Consider the following 14,811-nt stretch of genomic DNA (forward strand, 5'->3'; position numbering starts at 1 on the left):
ATTTTGGTAAGAATTGAGCTATTGATCATCAATAAAAAAGGATTCCGTAGCTGTACAAATTACATGAATTTGGACTTAAAAGAATTTGATTGCAATACAAACTTAAGTGAGAAATATTTGAAAGTCACTTTCTTTAACAACAGTGAGTTGATACAACATTTAGGACCTTGAGTTCCTTAGTAATACTGTAATTGCACAACAGGTAAGTGGGAGTCAAGTGATGTCATCTTGAGTCCAAAGGCACTGAGTCATTTGCTGGAAAACCAAACTACTACCTGAATTTAAGTCCCACCAGGACTTACTCCTAAGGATTCAGTTTCCACTGAATTTCAGACCTGGAATTTGTATATCGCGTCATAAGCTTGAGGCTCTTTCCCGCTCCCCAGCGTCCAGTGGGGGAGAAGGACCCAGAATACATGTTAACAAGCGCCTCCCCTTCCCTCCAGGTGACCCTTGAAGTCTGGACCGTGCTATCGGAATTACTGATCCAGATCCTTAAAAGCATCTAATCCAAATTCCTCATTTTACAAAGGGTCCACAAACAATTAAGGTCTGGTCGCTGATGCCAAGGTCTGCTCTTACTACCGCCACCCTACCTTCAAGACCCAGAAGTCCAGGAGTATTACAAAAATTCCTCGTTTAAGTTATCCAGAAAAGCTAGAGTTGGCTCGGGGCACTCCCCCTGACCCCACGCCCCTTCCGCCCGGTCGTTAACCTGCATTCCGAGTGAGCCTCGGGCTCACGCCGTCTCTAGGTTCCAAAACAGGGAAATAAAGTTGCCAGCCCTGGGCTGCCGCGGGGCCCGAGGGGGAGGCGGGTGCTCCGCCCCCGGCGTTCGCGGGCGGGCTCGGCCGGAGCCGCCGAGCTGCTAGCGCGGGACTCGGCGGCCCACGGCGGGCGGGGAAGCTGCGGGGCGTGGTTTGCAGCTTTCCGAGCACTGAGGAGCCGCGCGCGCTCCGCCGTGCCCCGAGCCGTCCACCAGACCGAAAAAGCGAGCGGGAGACCGAGCGAAAGGGGCGATCGAGAGAGCGAGGCTGGAGGGGCGCTAGTCTGGGCTGGCCCAGCCCGCGCCCGCGCGGGGACGGCAGCGGGTGAGCGCGGCCCCGGGGCGAGCGGGCTCGGGAGGGGAGGGAGGGACCGGGGCAGGGAGGGGAAGGGGCGGGGGCGAGGGGAGGACGGTCCCGGAGCCGGGGGCGGGGGCCGCGGGCCGCGGGAGGCGGGAGCCGACCGGTCGCCGGGGTCCAAGCCCGGCCACGGGAAACTTTGCGGGGGTGGGGGGAGCGGGGTGCGTGGAGGGCACCGCAAACTTGTCAGCGGGCGGGGCGCTTAGGGATCGGAGCGAGCGCCAGCGGGTGGCGTTCGTCTCTCCGGCTTCTTTGTGTCACCTCCGGGCCCCAGCCCGCCGGTCCGCGGGGCTGGGAAGCGGGTGCGTAGGGGGCTCCGCAGGGGGCTCGTTCCGGACCCCCCCCCCCCAGTCTCCCCTGTGGGCCCAGGCCCCAGCGCTCGGGGTCCGCCGATTGTTTTGGTCCCTCGCGTCACGCTTGGGCGGGAAAGATTTTGAACGCCGCGTGAGCTGGAGCCGGGGAGCCGCGGCTCAGAGATTGTTAAATCGCGGGTGGTGTGAGGCTCGCCCGGGGACCGGGGACCGGCGGCGGGGGCGCCCCGGGGCTGCAGAGGGCGCGGGGACCCGCGGGACCCGAGGGCCGGGACGCTCAGGGAGCCTCGGCGTGCAGGGAGCCGGGCACTCGGACGGCTCGGATTATAATTCCATTTTGATTGCTTGGGGTCTTTGTTGTCTGAAATTGCCTCGAGGGTCTGGTGGTAACACCTTCTCCTGCTTAGGTTATTTTTCATCTGTTAAAAAAAAAAAAGCGGGGGGTGGGGAACTTGGGAGGAATCAGTGCTGCTTGAAACAATGTTAGTCACCTTATTTGATGGAGATTGAGAAGTCCTGTGTAACATTTGCCTTTGTGGACGCCTGTTATGTCTGAAAGTTATCTGTCCCTCCCCTAGTGGAAGGCAGCGTCTGAGCCAGCCGCCAGCGGGCACGACTGCGTACAAGCACCAGCAAGTCCGAGCCAAGCCCAGCAGGTTCTTTCTGGCCGCTCAACACTTTTGCATCAATCTTTCCTTTTTAAAAGTTTGTTTGATTTCAGGCAACTTTCATATGCCTTTCTGAAAGTTTCCATAGCGCCGAAGTCCACCGTGCAGATACTATGTGGTTGTGCTAGGACAGGCTCGACTCGTTTAGGGTTGGAATTACAGTCCTTTACCCCGCGGGTCGCTGCCATTGAGACGCTGTCAACATTAGGAGAGAGTGTTCACGTTTTATGAGCTGGAACACTGGGTGTGTTTTTTTATTCTTGAATGCGTGACTGTTTGAGTTTTCTTTGTGGAAAACTCTGCTGAGACTCACTCCTTAAGGGCCTTACCCCGTTCATCTACCTTCTCGCACCAAGGGAACAGGTGTAATTAATCCTGATTTAGTTGTTTTTGTGTGTGTGTGTGTGTGTGTGTGAAGACACTGGATATGTCAGAATAAAAAGTGGAAATTTAGTTTGTCCACAGGTTTGAGTAATAATCTTTATTGGGATTCTGTAATGGTGTGGTGATTGAGGGGGTGGTGTGGAAAAGAGAATGGGGGGGGATAAATGGTAGTGGGGAAAATACAGTAAAGTAAGAAAATACACGTATAAAATAGGAAAAAACCCCAAATCAAACCAGTTTGAGTGAGTTCCGCCTTGTACATTGTTTAAAAAAAAATAATGTGAATAAGTCACCCAATTAAGCATTTTACAAGCATTTCAGTGCATTATTACTAATTGTGTTTGCAAGGTATTGCAGTCTGTTTAGAGAACTGAGTGAAAGTTCAATGGAAAGGTAAAAAATGGAGTCATGTCTTAGTCAGTGTGGGTAAGGGTGAAAACGACTGGTTCATTTGTCATTACTCATGCTTTAAATACAACCGATTTTCAACAATTACACAGAATTCACTCATTTACTCAAACAAGCTTTTATCATATACCAGCCCTGTGTTGGGCTCCGAGGTGCCAAATAATACCTTTATGGAATGCTTATTCTGTACCAGTAAATGCTTTGCATTCACCGAATAAATGTTTGAGTGCCTGCTGTATATTGTGCTGGAGTTGTGATGCCCAGGAGAGCTGTGATTCCTGTATTCGTCCAGTGGGTGGATGGGCAGAACATAAAAACATTACCAAGCCAATCACAGGTTTTAAAATGCAAATCAGATGACAGGGCTTCCCAGCTCCTGCTAAGTGAAAGATCAGACCTGACAGTCGCCCCCAGAGTTTACCCCATGGGGTCCTCTTCAGCCTCCCAAGGTGGGGAAATTCTAGGCTACAAGTTTATCAATTTTATTGATCTCAATGAACTAGTCATTGGTTTCATTGGTAATTCTCTATTATTTATCTATTTGATTGATTTTTACTCTGATCCTTATTTTTTTCTACTTTGGGTTTAATTTGCTCTTCTAGTTTCTTTAGGTCATTGATTGGTGACCTTTTTTCTGATGTAGATGTTTAGTCTGGTAAATTTCCTCCTAAGTACGGCTTTATTGACATCTCATAAATTTTGATCAGATGTGATTTCACTTTTATTAATTTCAAAATACTTTAAAATTTTTTCTTTTATTTATTGGCCTTTAGCCACACAAAAGTATATTAGTTTCCAAATACTTGTAGATTTTGCAGAGATCTTTCAGCTATGGGCTTCTAATACAAATCTGTTTGTGTCCAAGAGCATACTCTGTATGGCTCGAATCCTTTCACATTTATTGAGAATTCTTTTGGCATCCAGAGGATTCTTTATTTTGGTAAATGTTTCATGTGCACCTGAAAAGAATGTGTATTCTAATCACCCCACGTCAAAGGAGTATCATCACATCAACATGACTTACTGCTGTGTTACCTTGATCACCTGGCTGCCCAGGGGTTGTCGGGTTTCTCCACTGAAGCCACTCTTTCCTCTTCTCTTCTGTTCTTTACAGGAAAAAGGTCACTGTGCGCAGCTCACACAAAGGAGTAGAGATTACGCTCCACTTCCTTGAAGGGTGTTGCTTTTTTATCCAGTTTGACAATCTCTGCCTTTTAATTTGGGTGTTTAGACCATTTATAATGATTATTGGTATAATTAGGTATAAATGTTCCTGTTTATATTCTGTTTTCCTCACCTGTTCTTGGTTTCTTTTGTCCTCTTTTTTCTTTGTTTGAATTTTTATCTGTTTTATCTCTTTTGGCTTATTAGGTATTCCTTATTTCAGAGGTTGCTTTAGGGTTTGTAGGTTCCATTTAGCTTATCCCAGTTTACCTTCAAGTGCATTGTGTCATTCATGTAGTATGAAAACCTTGCAATAGTGTATTTCAATTTCTCTTGTTTTGACCTTTGTGCTGTTGTCATACATCTTGTTTTTTGTCTGTTATAAACACCACGCTACATTATTATTTCTGTTTGAACAGTCAATTATTTTTTATGGAGACCTAAGTAATATGAATAGAGCCATATAATTACCCATGCAGTTATGCAGGTTATATATTTATTCTCCTGTTATTTAATGATAATAAAAAACATATATTGAGGTTATCGCATTCATATGTATGAGTATATATATGCACATATATACTTGTAAAGTTAGAACAAACTTGAAGTAGTGAAATTCAGAAACCAGAACTTAGCTTATCTTCTTACACAAAATTCACTGAACTATCTTTGAGCAGATCATTGCTGTGTTAGAAAGGTACTTCCGGATCCCGTGCGGCAGCACAGCACTCAGTACACCTGGGCTCGGAGAACTTGGCACCGCTGAGTGTGCTGTGCTCATCTTCCCTCTGAGCAGAGTTAGGTCGGGGGAGGTGGGTTGGGAGAAGGAATCGGCCTGCCTGTGCTGACATTTTCCACACGCTGAGAAACTTGGAAAGATAAGTTTGAAAGAATTTCTTTCTTTTGATGGTGTCTGAGATGAAAAACACTCAGTTATAGCTCTTCAAGCCAAAGTAAGACATTTGATAAACGTGAGCCTCAAGCTTCTGCTTGTTAGTGTTCATTGATTGAAAACTGGTCTGTTGCAGTTCTAGGATCTTTAGAATTTGCCTTCTTGGTACTCTGGTCCCAGCTGACTTCTGTCTTCTTCGAGGTACTGCTGGTGCTTGCTGTTTGTCATCAGTGAGTAGCTGCTGTCCATCTGAGTGTGTAATGTAACTCTATTATGAATGATAATATCGTGACAAATATTCAGCTATAAGTAAAAAATCCCCCATTCATTCAATAAATTACTTTATTTTGAAAATAGTTAATGTGGGCCCTGGCACATCGATGCAAATTTATGTCCCTTGGCTTTAGAATGCCAGCTGTCTAGTAAGAGAAAGGCTCGTAAGCAGCAGGACGTGCACTGTTAATGAGGTCATTGGTGATCATGGTAGTGGAGACTCAAACCGGGCAATGGGCCTACGCTTAGAGCAGAGGTTCTCCACGTGTGGTCTGAGGACCAGCGGTGTCAACCCACAGAATCAGAAACCTTGAGGGTGGGGTCCAGCAACCTGTGTTTAACAAGCTTTCCAAGGGATTCTGATGCACACGCAAGATCGTGAAACACCAGTGTAGAGGATTAGATGATTTCTGAGCTCTTTTCCTAATTCTTGAATCTATGACTATAGATCAATGTGCTGTTTCCCCCAGTATACTGTTGAACTACTTAAAAAAGAGTCTGGAGGCTTTAGCTAGAAATAAATGATAAAGATTTATTCAAGGGTCTTAGAGTTTGCAAACCATAAACACAACTAGGCAAAAACCCAGATGTGTTCTGAAGAAGAAAGAAAAGCTGAGAGTTCTTATAGTAAAAAGTACATCTGTGAGAAGAATCTGTCTTGCATCCTTAGCCTCTGGATTGGTCCAAGGTGGCAACTCTCTCTAGACGATGGCTGGTCTGGACAGTGGATATCAAATAGTTTGGACAGTGGGTGTCAGAGGGTCTAGATACATTCTTTCCTTAGTCTTTCGGCTGCTGCCCATAAAGTAGCAGGTTTATCTGCAGGTTTGATGTATATTCAGGCGTGAATGCAGGGCTGGAAAGTTCAAAAGTTGAAGTTCCCAGGCTAGTTAACCCCAAAATAGAATCAGTTCCTCATACCTCAGCCTGCTTGATTTTAATAACTTAGCAGCTTGACTATAGTGACTCCATTTACTTTGTTCCTCAGTATTTTACAAGAGCCGTGTTGGCACCAGTGAAATGTCATGTAAAACATTAATTGCTATGTGGGTAAAACAAATAGGTAAAATTATGCCTGACAGTGGAGAAATAGGATATTAGATTTAAAAAATTTTTATTATAAAAAAGTCAAATATATTCAAAAGTAGAGATAATAGTGAAATGAACTCCATGTAAACATTACCCAGAATTAATTCTTATCAAGTTCTGATGATCTGGTTTTACCTACACCCTCACCTATCCCTGCATGCTGGGTTATTTTGAAGTAAATTCCACATATATCATTTCATTCATCAATGATTAGATTTTAAATGGTTTGAACTGTAAAGGTGCTAGAGATGAATTTGAAACTGAATCATGTATAGCTTTTTCATGGTTATACAATAAATTGTAAAAGTTTATCTGGAGTTTATTTACACAAAAGATGAGAAAAACAAAACAGTAATGTGGACTTTTGTATATATGTATTTCTATTAGTGTAAAATTAATTAAAAATAAATATACTTGCTATAAGAGTTAAAACATTTTACCAAAATATTATATATGCCATCATTATAATAGCAATATATACATTATACTTACAGATAATATTCCAGAATAGTAAGAAAGAATATACACCCATACGCTGACAAAATTGAAATATTGTGCCAGAAAGAGAAACTTAAATTTGAAAGTCAGGTTTTGGGGAAAGGAGATGTTATAAGAAGGTTTTGCAGTTTTCTAGGCAAATTTTAACACATGAAAAATTTGCATTGTAATCATACATTAAAAATTCCCATTACTCATTTCAGCAATTATGTTGCCTCAAGTAGAGAGAAGAGGTAATCAACATTTAGGGAGGGACATCTTTTTTAAAAAAAAAATCTCCTCATCGTAGTCAATGTTCTACACATATTCTTTTCATCAGTGTTAGAGATTAGTTAGTTAGAGCTCAGGCTGTCAGAGAGTTCATGTTCAGAGGGAGGGGTCAGAGTTAATCTGCACAGACAGACTACCTGTTTTCTCCCACCCTGGCTCTGGAGTACAAGTTACGATATCCTGAGGAAGAAATGATTGTATTAGGACTGAAGAGTCCATTTTTGGTTGTGACGCATTTGGTCTGACACATTGATTAATGGGTCATACAATAGATGTCAGCTAATTATAATTTTTAAAATGCTAATTACTTTAAAGTAAGTTTTACCTTATGTGCATTGTAATAGAGGAAGTAAAGCTGAAATAAGTCAGAGAAAGGTAAATACTATATGATTTTACCTATATGTGGAATCTAAAAAAACTAAACAAAGCAGAAAACAACTCAGAGAGATAAACTGATGGTTGCAGAGGGCTTCGGGGCTGAGGAGATGAAGGGATTAAGAAGTACAAATTGGCAGTTACTGAATAGTCAGGGATGTAAAATAGAGTGTGGGGACTGCAGTCAGTAATACTGTAATAACTGTGTACGGTGCCAGGTGGGGACGAGACTTACAGGGGGAATCACTCTGTAACTCATAAAAGTGTCTAACCAGTATGCTGTCTACCTGAAACTAATATAATATTGAATGTCAACTGTAATTGAAAAATAAAAAAATATATAATAAGGCTGCTCAAGACTGTTCCCATGCCTCCAAAAGAAATAATTAAAAAAAAACAACCCAACAGCCCACAGCTCAAATGCATCTTAGTCCTATGATAGGTTATAGCCATGCATGATGAGATTGTTTGCTAGACTGAGGCATGCTAGAGCTTTTGGTTCAAAATTTTGAGGTAGATATCCAGAAAAAAACTTTTAAAGAGGAATGACTTATAAACTCTGTTTATAAAAGAGTTAAAGGTGTGTTTTATTATTCACACTTCCATATTTTAAAAAAAGGTTACTAGCATTCTCTTGTTTGAATATCCTCTATAGTCACACATTTGATGACACAAAGAATTATTTCTCTGTTAATAGACCTGTATTTCAAAGCGAGTCTGTTACCTTTGTAGTCTTTGCATTTTTTTTCATTGTAGCAAGCTGCATGCAACCCAGTTGGGTAACAATTAATTTTATAAATAGTGTTTAGACCAGAGCTGACTAGATTACCTTCCGAGCCTAATGAAAGGAACCTCCCAAATGCTTCTAACCACGGGTTGATGATTTGATTACAAGACTGTTGGTGATGGCTTCTGAAACTTGGAGGTGCACTCGCTCCTCTCTGAGTCATTGTGTTGTCTTGCAGTTGGCTGTGTGTTTTCTTAGCAACTGCTGCTGACATCAGGTTTGAGCAGGGAAGAATGTTTTGAAATGATCCAACATATTCTTTCAGGTTCTATGTGCCTGTTAAGCCTTATAAACTTAATGTGTGTAGCACAAAAGGGAAAGATTTTATTGCAAATCATTTTGTTTCTGGTCTGTTTTCCAGAGGGGTGGGGCTGGGGGGTAAGAAAGGAGAAAAATAAGAGAGTCTGGGAGAATGTGGACTTGCTTGTTTATGCCCGTAGACTAAAGAGGAACCAGAATGGCTTCCGTGGGCCGATAGGAGAATATAATTTACTGGGGCCTTGATCTTGAGTAATACTCCCATGTGTTTCAGTGTTAAAAGAAACAAGTGAGTTTTAGAAATGTGTGTAGTGTAGTGTAATGGTTAAGAACATGCTTTGAAGTCAGACTGAGCTCGGTTCAAATTCTGGCTCTACCATATACTTGCTGTATCACTTGGGCAAATCACATAACCTGACTGAGTTTCCTCATCTGTTGAAACAGAGGCCAAAAAAACCACCTACCTTATAGCAGTGTTGTGAGTATTGCTGAGATAGTAAGTGCAGATAACAGACAGTACAGTACCTACAGGTGAACACTATAGAACACAGGAACAAATGCTAGTTATTACATTCAATTCAGGTGTGGGGAACAGGGGCTACGTGGCAGGTGTTTAGGGCGATCAGAAATCAACCAGACGGGTTCCCTGTTCTTCAGGAATTGGGGGAGATAGTCCTATAAACGAAACACTCCACTATGATACCAAATGAAAGAAGTGCAACGGAAGTGCAGGCTTTGTGGTTAAATCTTGGGGAGTTTTGCACACAAAAGTATTTGACTCTTCCCTTCTTGTCACTGGGGAACCACAGCAGGTGCTCGGTGTGAACTCTGTTTCATGGTAATGTTCTGGAAGATGTGTTGCAGAACCAGGGAATTCAAATACAAGAGTGTTTTCAGAAATCCAGGTGAATGACGAGACTGGAGTCAGAAGGCATTAAAAGGTGGTGGGAGAGAGAATTCTAAATCAGGTGTCAAAGACTGTTGGTGCCATTACTTGACAGAGGGAGAAGGGGAAGGAGAAAGTGATGGTCTGGCAGTGGGGGGTGGTGGTGGTGGGCTAACTGGTTCTTTGAGCTCACAGACCAGTAGACAGGTAGCTGTCAATTGGAAACCGAGTTCTGAAAGAAGGAGGCTCACATTTATTGTGCACCTGCTATCTCTCAAGGTTTCTGCTAAATATCTTCACAAATCATTATTGGAAGCAAATAGTATTTTTATGGACAGAGAAATAGAGGCTCAGTAGTGGTCTGATGTTATTTAAGTATCTACCTTAGTGTCAAAGCACTTCTCACTTTTATCTTTCTCTTCAAGCTCATTGCAGCGAGAGGAGAGCCAGGGCTAGAGAGAACGAGTGAGCACTGAAGGCAGCAGGCTTCTCTGGCATTTTTCATAGGTTTCCACATTCAGGCTCCTGTGGCATTGTCTTCACTGCGAGGAGAGACAGACTGTCTCTCTAATGGGGTGACTTGAATTCGGTACCTGAGGAATGTCAAGGGAGTTTCATACTCAATCTCAAATTCCAGTATTACTTCCTTTTAGTGCTGCCTGAAGGGTAAAGTCCTTCAAGATTTCTTTTCTCTTGCTTTTAATGAAAGGGAAATGTTTGGATATTTGCAAACATTTGGAGTGGGTAAAAACTTTATCAAATGAGCCTTGTTTTAATTGAATTGAGGAGGATGAGAGGGGCAGAGTGAATGCTTTTCTCCTGAATATTATCCCCTTTGTTAGATGACGAGATGTGGAATCTGAGGTCAAGCTTGTGGGTATAGATAAAAATTAAGTCTGGAAGACTATGAGCATTTCTTAAGTTTATTTTTATTATTATAGAAGTTCAACAACACACATGCAACCATATACATACTTAAAAAGCAAAAGCTCCTCCTCATGTTATTTTCACTTTCCATTTCTACATTCGCTGTCCCTAGAGAAAAATCACTGTGGATGGTTATGTTTATCCTGTTTGAATGTTTGTGAACTCTCGGAGCCTTGGCAATGCAGTAATTATGCAAAGTAGTTAGGGCTTGTGCTTTTTCTTCTTTACCTAGACATTTGGTATCAGGGTGATTCATCGAGGCTTCATAAATAGGAGTTCTTGTAGACTGTGCTGTGAAAGTCCCATGAATATTAAATGTAACTCCAGTTAAGTGCCCTTTCTGGGCACTTAATCCCCAAATCAGGGACATAACCCAGGTTAGAACGCAGAGACCTTGAGTGTCTTCTGTGTTGTTAAACCAGTTTTGTTGGTTAATTTCTTACACAAGTTTACCAGTAAACTGCCAGTTCAACAGTGGGCAAAATAGCAGGTTTCATCTGCTTTTTTTTTTTCCCCAGAGTAAAAAAAGAGAATTTAAATTAACATAGGCCCGTTTTAGTTCGGTCACTGTATTAATCTGGTAATTACTTCCTATGTTGAGTGATCATATGATGTGTGCTCTGGTAAATGTCTCTATAGAATCATGGGATCCGTGAGCAGATTAGTTAGATCTTCCCTGTAAGAAGTTTCTTTTAAGGACGTGGAATGTGGAGCCTGCATACTTCTGTTCAAGCAGGTCTTGCCAGTAACTTGCAGTTTGGTCTTGGGCAAGTTAAATGTAACTTCTGTGTTTCCCTGAATGGGGTGGATAATGTCTATCTTATAGACTTGTGAGGATTAAAGAGATGGTACACGTAAAATATGTGGCACAAATTAAGTACTAAATAAATATTAATTATTCTTATTACTGTTTTGTCATTATTATCAAATGGACAACCTACAAATTTGGAGAATTTACCTGTTATTACTTTCAAGTTAAATCAAGAAGACATCATTGATAATTTCACTTTTATTGCACTGTATATGGTCAGAAGGAATGTACAAATATTGAGATAAAGTTTTTTAATCAGACACAAATCGGGTCGGTACTCTTTGTAACCAAATAAGTTGGAGGAGTTTCAACTAAAGGATTTATATGAGATTTGTTTTGTCTTAGTGGCCCTACTTCTCAAGACCCTTGAGTGGGTCTGGTTTGGTGTTTTTTCAGGAAAATACTATGATATGGGTGAGACATTGGTGGGGGGAGTGTTCTAATCATACAGGGATGGGGAGAAGTCAGTTTTGGTTGTGTTTCTTTTTCAGTGTTTTATGTTAGTTTGTGTTTTGGGGGCTGGGGACAATATTTCTAGGAGGAAAGCTTTGAGAGAAGGGAAAATTATTTCTTAGAAATCTCAAAACTATAGTCTGAAATTCCATGAAAAGAAAATTTAAGAATCTTGTAATCTGTGTTATTGGAAGTTAAGTGGTCAGAAGGATTAATCTTGTTTTTGGAAGTTTGTCTTCAAGGGAAGGTACATAATTTTTAACTATTTTATTTTATTTATTTTTAAAAAATATTTTATTTATCTTTAGAGGGGAAGGGGGGAAGGAGAGAGGGAGAGAAACATCAATGTATGGTTGCCTTTCGTGCGTCCCCTGCTGGGAACTGGCCTGCAGGGAACTGGTCTGCAACCCAGGCATGTGCCCTGACTGGGAATCGAACCGCGATTGTCTGGTTTGCAGGCCCTCGCTCAATCCACTGAGCTACACCAGCTAGGGCTTAATTTTTAACTATTTTAATGAGCTAGAAGATAGGTCGAATCTCAGGAGTAGACAGAAATATATATATTTTTAATCCAGACAAACCCTGACTAGTGTGGCTCAGTAGGTTGAGCATTGTCCTGCAAACCAGATGTCACTGGTTTGATTCCCAGTCAGGAGACATGCCTGGGTTGCAGGCCAGGTTCCCAGTAGCGGACATGCTGATTCTCTCCAACATCTCCCTCCCTTTCTCCGTCCCTTCTCCTCTGCCCAAAAATAAGTAAATAAAATCTCTTACAAACTCCAGAGAAATGTCTAATGGGGTCACTATATGTGTTGTAACAACAGACAATACTTAGTATATACAGAAGTGCATTCTGTTCTGTTCTTTCCATGAGGCGATGTGATCTTGTATCAGATCTTAAACTTGTACCCACAGAATTGGCAAATATGTATCTTCAGGGAAAACTCAGAAACAAATAATCTTGGTTGTTTCTCTTCAGGTGAGAAACTTATGCCATCTTTAGAAATGCAGTACAAACTAGTTTGCAAGCTCTCTAGCAAGTCACTAGGGAAGGCTAGGGGAGGGGATGATTTCACAGAGTTCTGCTATTTCAGAAATCAAATCTGTTTTTTGGAGACACCCGCTCTATTTCTGTAGCTTGATTCAGCAACTTTTTAACAGTTGAGTATCTGATAAAGAGTTGCACTGCTGGCTGGCACCCTAGAAAAAACAGCTTCCAGTTAATTTTTCAGCTGTTCCCCCCACCTCCACGCACCCCCCCAACTACTTTCCCACCTACCAGTCAGAATGCTAAGATTTAATGGTTAGGTAAGACTGGGTGCTAAGCATTTAGTTATAACTTAATGTTGATCATCAATACAGGTGCACAGTAATGGATGGTTCTTTGGAAATAAAGAATTAAAGAGGAACACAAACTTAAAAAGGACAGAAAGGCACTCTAATTTTGAGATTTGAATTAAAAAAAAATTCCCTTAGAGCAATTTCCTTAAACTTACAGTATGAAAACCATAATCTGAGTGGTTAGAGATGTCATTTATTTTTAAATTTAATTTTATTAAAAAATTTTTATGCTTTTATTTTTTTAAATTTAATTTTCATTATGCTGAGTGAAATAGGCCAGGCGTTGAAAGACAAATACCATATGATCTCACCTTTAACAGGAAGCTAAACAACAAAACAAACAAGCAAGCAGAATAAAAACAAAGACACTGAAATAGAGAACAAGGGGACAGTGACCAGAGGGGAGAGGGAAGGGAATTTAAGGGGGAAAAAGGGGGAGGGATTTGGAGGAACAAATATGAAGGATACAGGGACGAGAACTAAGGGGGGTGGAAATGGGAGGGAGGTGGGAGCACTGGGGGGGCTGGGATGGGAGAAATAGACAAAAAACTGTACTTGAAAAATAACTAAATAAAATTTTTAAAAATTTTTAATTTTCAATTACAGTTGCTATACAATATTGTATTAGTTTCAGATGTACAACATAGTGATTAGACATTTATATAACTTATGAAGGGAATACCATGATAAGTCTAGTGCCCATCTGACACCATGCATAATTTATTTTATTTTATTTTTATTATTTTAAAATTTATTTATCTTTAGAGGGGGAAGGAAAGGAGAGAGGGAGAGAAACATCAATGTATGGTTGCCTCTTGTGTGTCCCCTGCTAGGACTGGCCTGCAACCCAGGCATGTGCCAACTGGGAATCGAACCACACTTGTTTGGTTCACAGGCCCACGCTCAATCCACTGAGCTACACCAGCTAGGGCTTTATTTTTTATTTTAAATCATAGCACATTTTAAGAGTCCCATGCTCTACTGACTGAGCTAGCCAGGCAGTTAGCACATTTTAAAACTAAATTTTATGTACCGGATCTGTGATTTACAGATTAAAATCCACAATGATTTACGGAGTGATCGAAGGATTTGTTAGTTTATTTGCTTTGTACACTGTGCAGTTCTTGGTCAATGATTAAATAAATAAAGTTGCATTGTAGGGAGTAGAACAGGACTTTTTAAGATGAGATGTTCAGGGTGTAAGAAACAATGGTTACTAATAGGCGAGATAAAAAGTTGAGTAAGTTCAGTATCATTTATAAGACACCAGTTATAAATTCTTTAAAGAAAGATTTTATTTATTTTAGAGGGGAGAGGGCTGAGAGAAACATTAGTGCCTGGGAGAAACACTGATGGGGCCTCTCGCACTCTCCCAGTGGGGGACCTGGCCTTCAGCCCTGGCATGTGCCCTGACCAGGAATAGAACCTGCAACCTTTCAGCCCATAGGCAGGCACTCAATCTACTGAGCCATACCAGCCAGGGCCCAATTATAAATTCTAATCCTGGATTTGTCCCAGACAGTTTTATTCTCTTGGATAAATCACTAATGCTAATGGTCTCAAGGTTCCCCACCTCAGGGGCATCGTGATTGTATAAAATAACCTGTAAGCACAACTGAAACAAGTGTTTTGTCTTGGATCAATTGAACAGCCCACTTTTTGTGATATCTATCGATCCTCTTGCTTAAACCTAACAAGCTGACTCTCAAAGGTCTGCCGTCATCACAAAAGAGAGGGGTTGATGGGATTAAAGGCCGTTTCTGGGGTGCTTGAGCTATCCCCAGTGAGCCGGTGAGTCTGGGCTCACAGAGGAGTTGCACCTTGAACAGTGACAGCAGCGGTGGGTAGTTAGTAGAGGCCAGAGTTCAACATCCATCATACTGAATTCGGTT

The 14,811-nt window shown here is 41.6% G+C and overlaps 1 protein-coding gene across 6 annotated transcripts in view; it reads left to right on the forward strand.

Moving 5' to 3' along the window:
* The first annotated feature begins 886 nt into the window (after window positions 1–886).
* The window catches only part of SYNE2 (spectrin repeat containing nuclear envelope protein 2), a 287,326-nt gene continuing 273,401 nt past the window's right edge, over window positions 887–14,811 (forward strand). For all 6 annotated transcript variants that reach the window (XM_053673375.1, XM_053673368.1, XM_053673369.1 and 3 more), the window contains exon 1: window positions 887–1,091. The gene's annotated coding sequence lies outside the window, so the exon portion shown is untranslated. The remainder of the gene's footprint in view (window positions 1,092–14,811) is intronic.

This window comes from Artibeus jamaicensis, unplaced genomic scaffold (assembly GCF_021234435.1).
Source record: "Artibeus jamaicensis isolate MK-2021 breed Jamaican fruit bat unplaced genomic scaffold, CSHL_Jam_final contig_851, whole genome shotgun sequence".
NCBI lineage: Eukaryota > Metazoa > Chordata > Mammalia > Chiroptera > Phyllostomidae > Artibeus > Artibeus jamaicensis.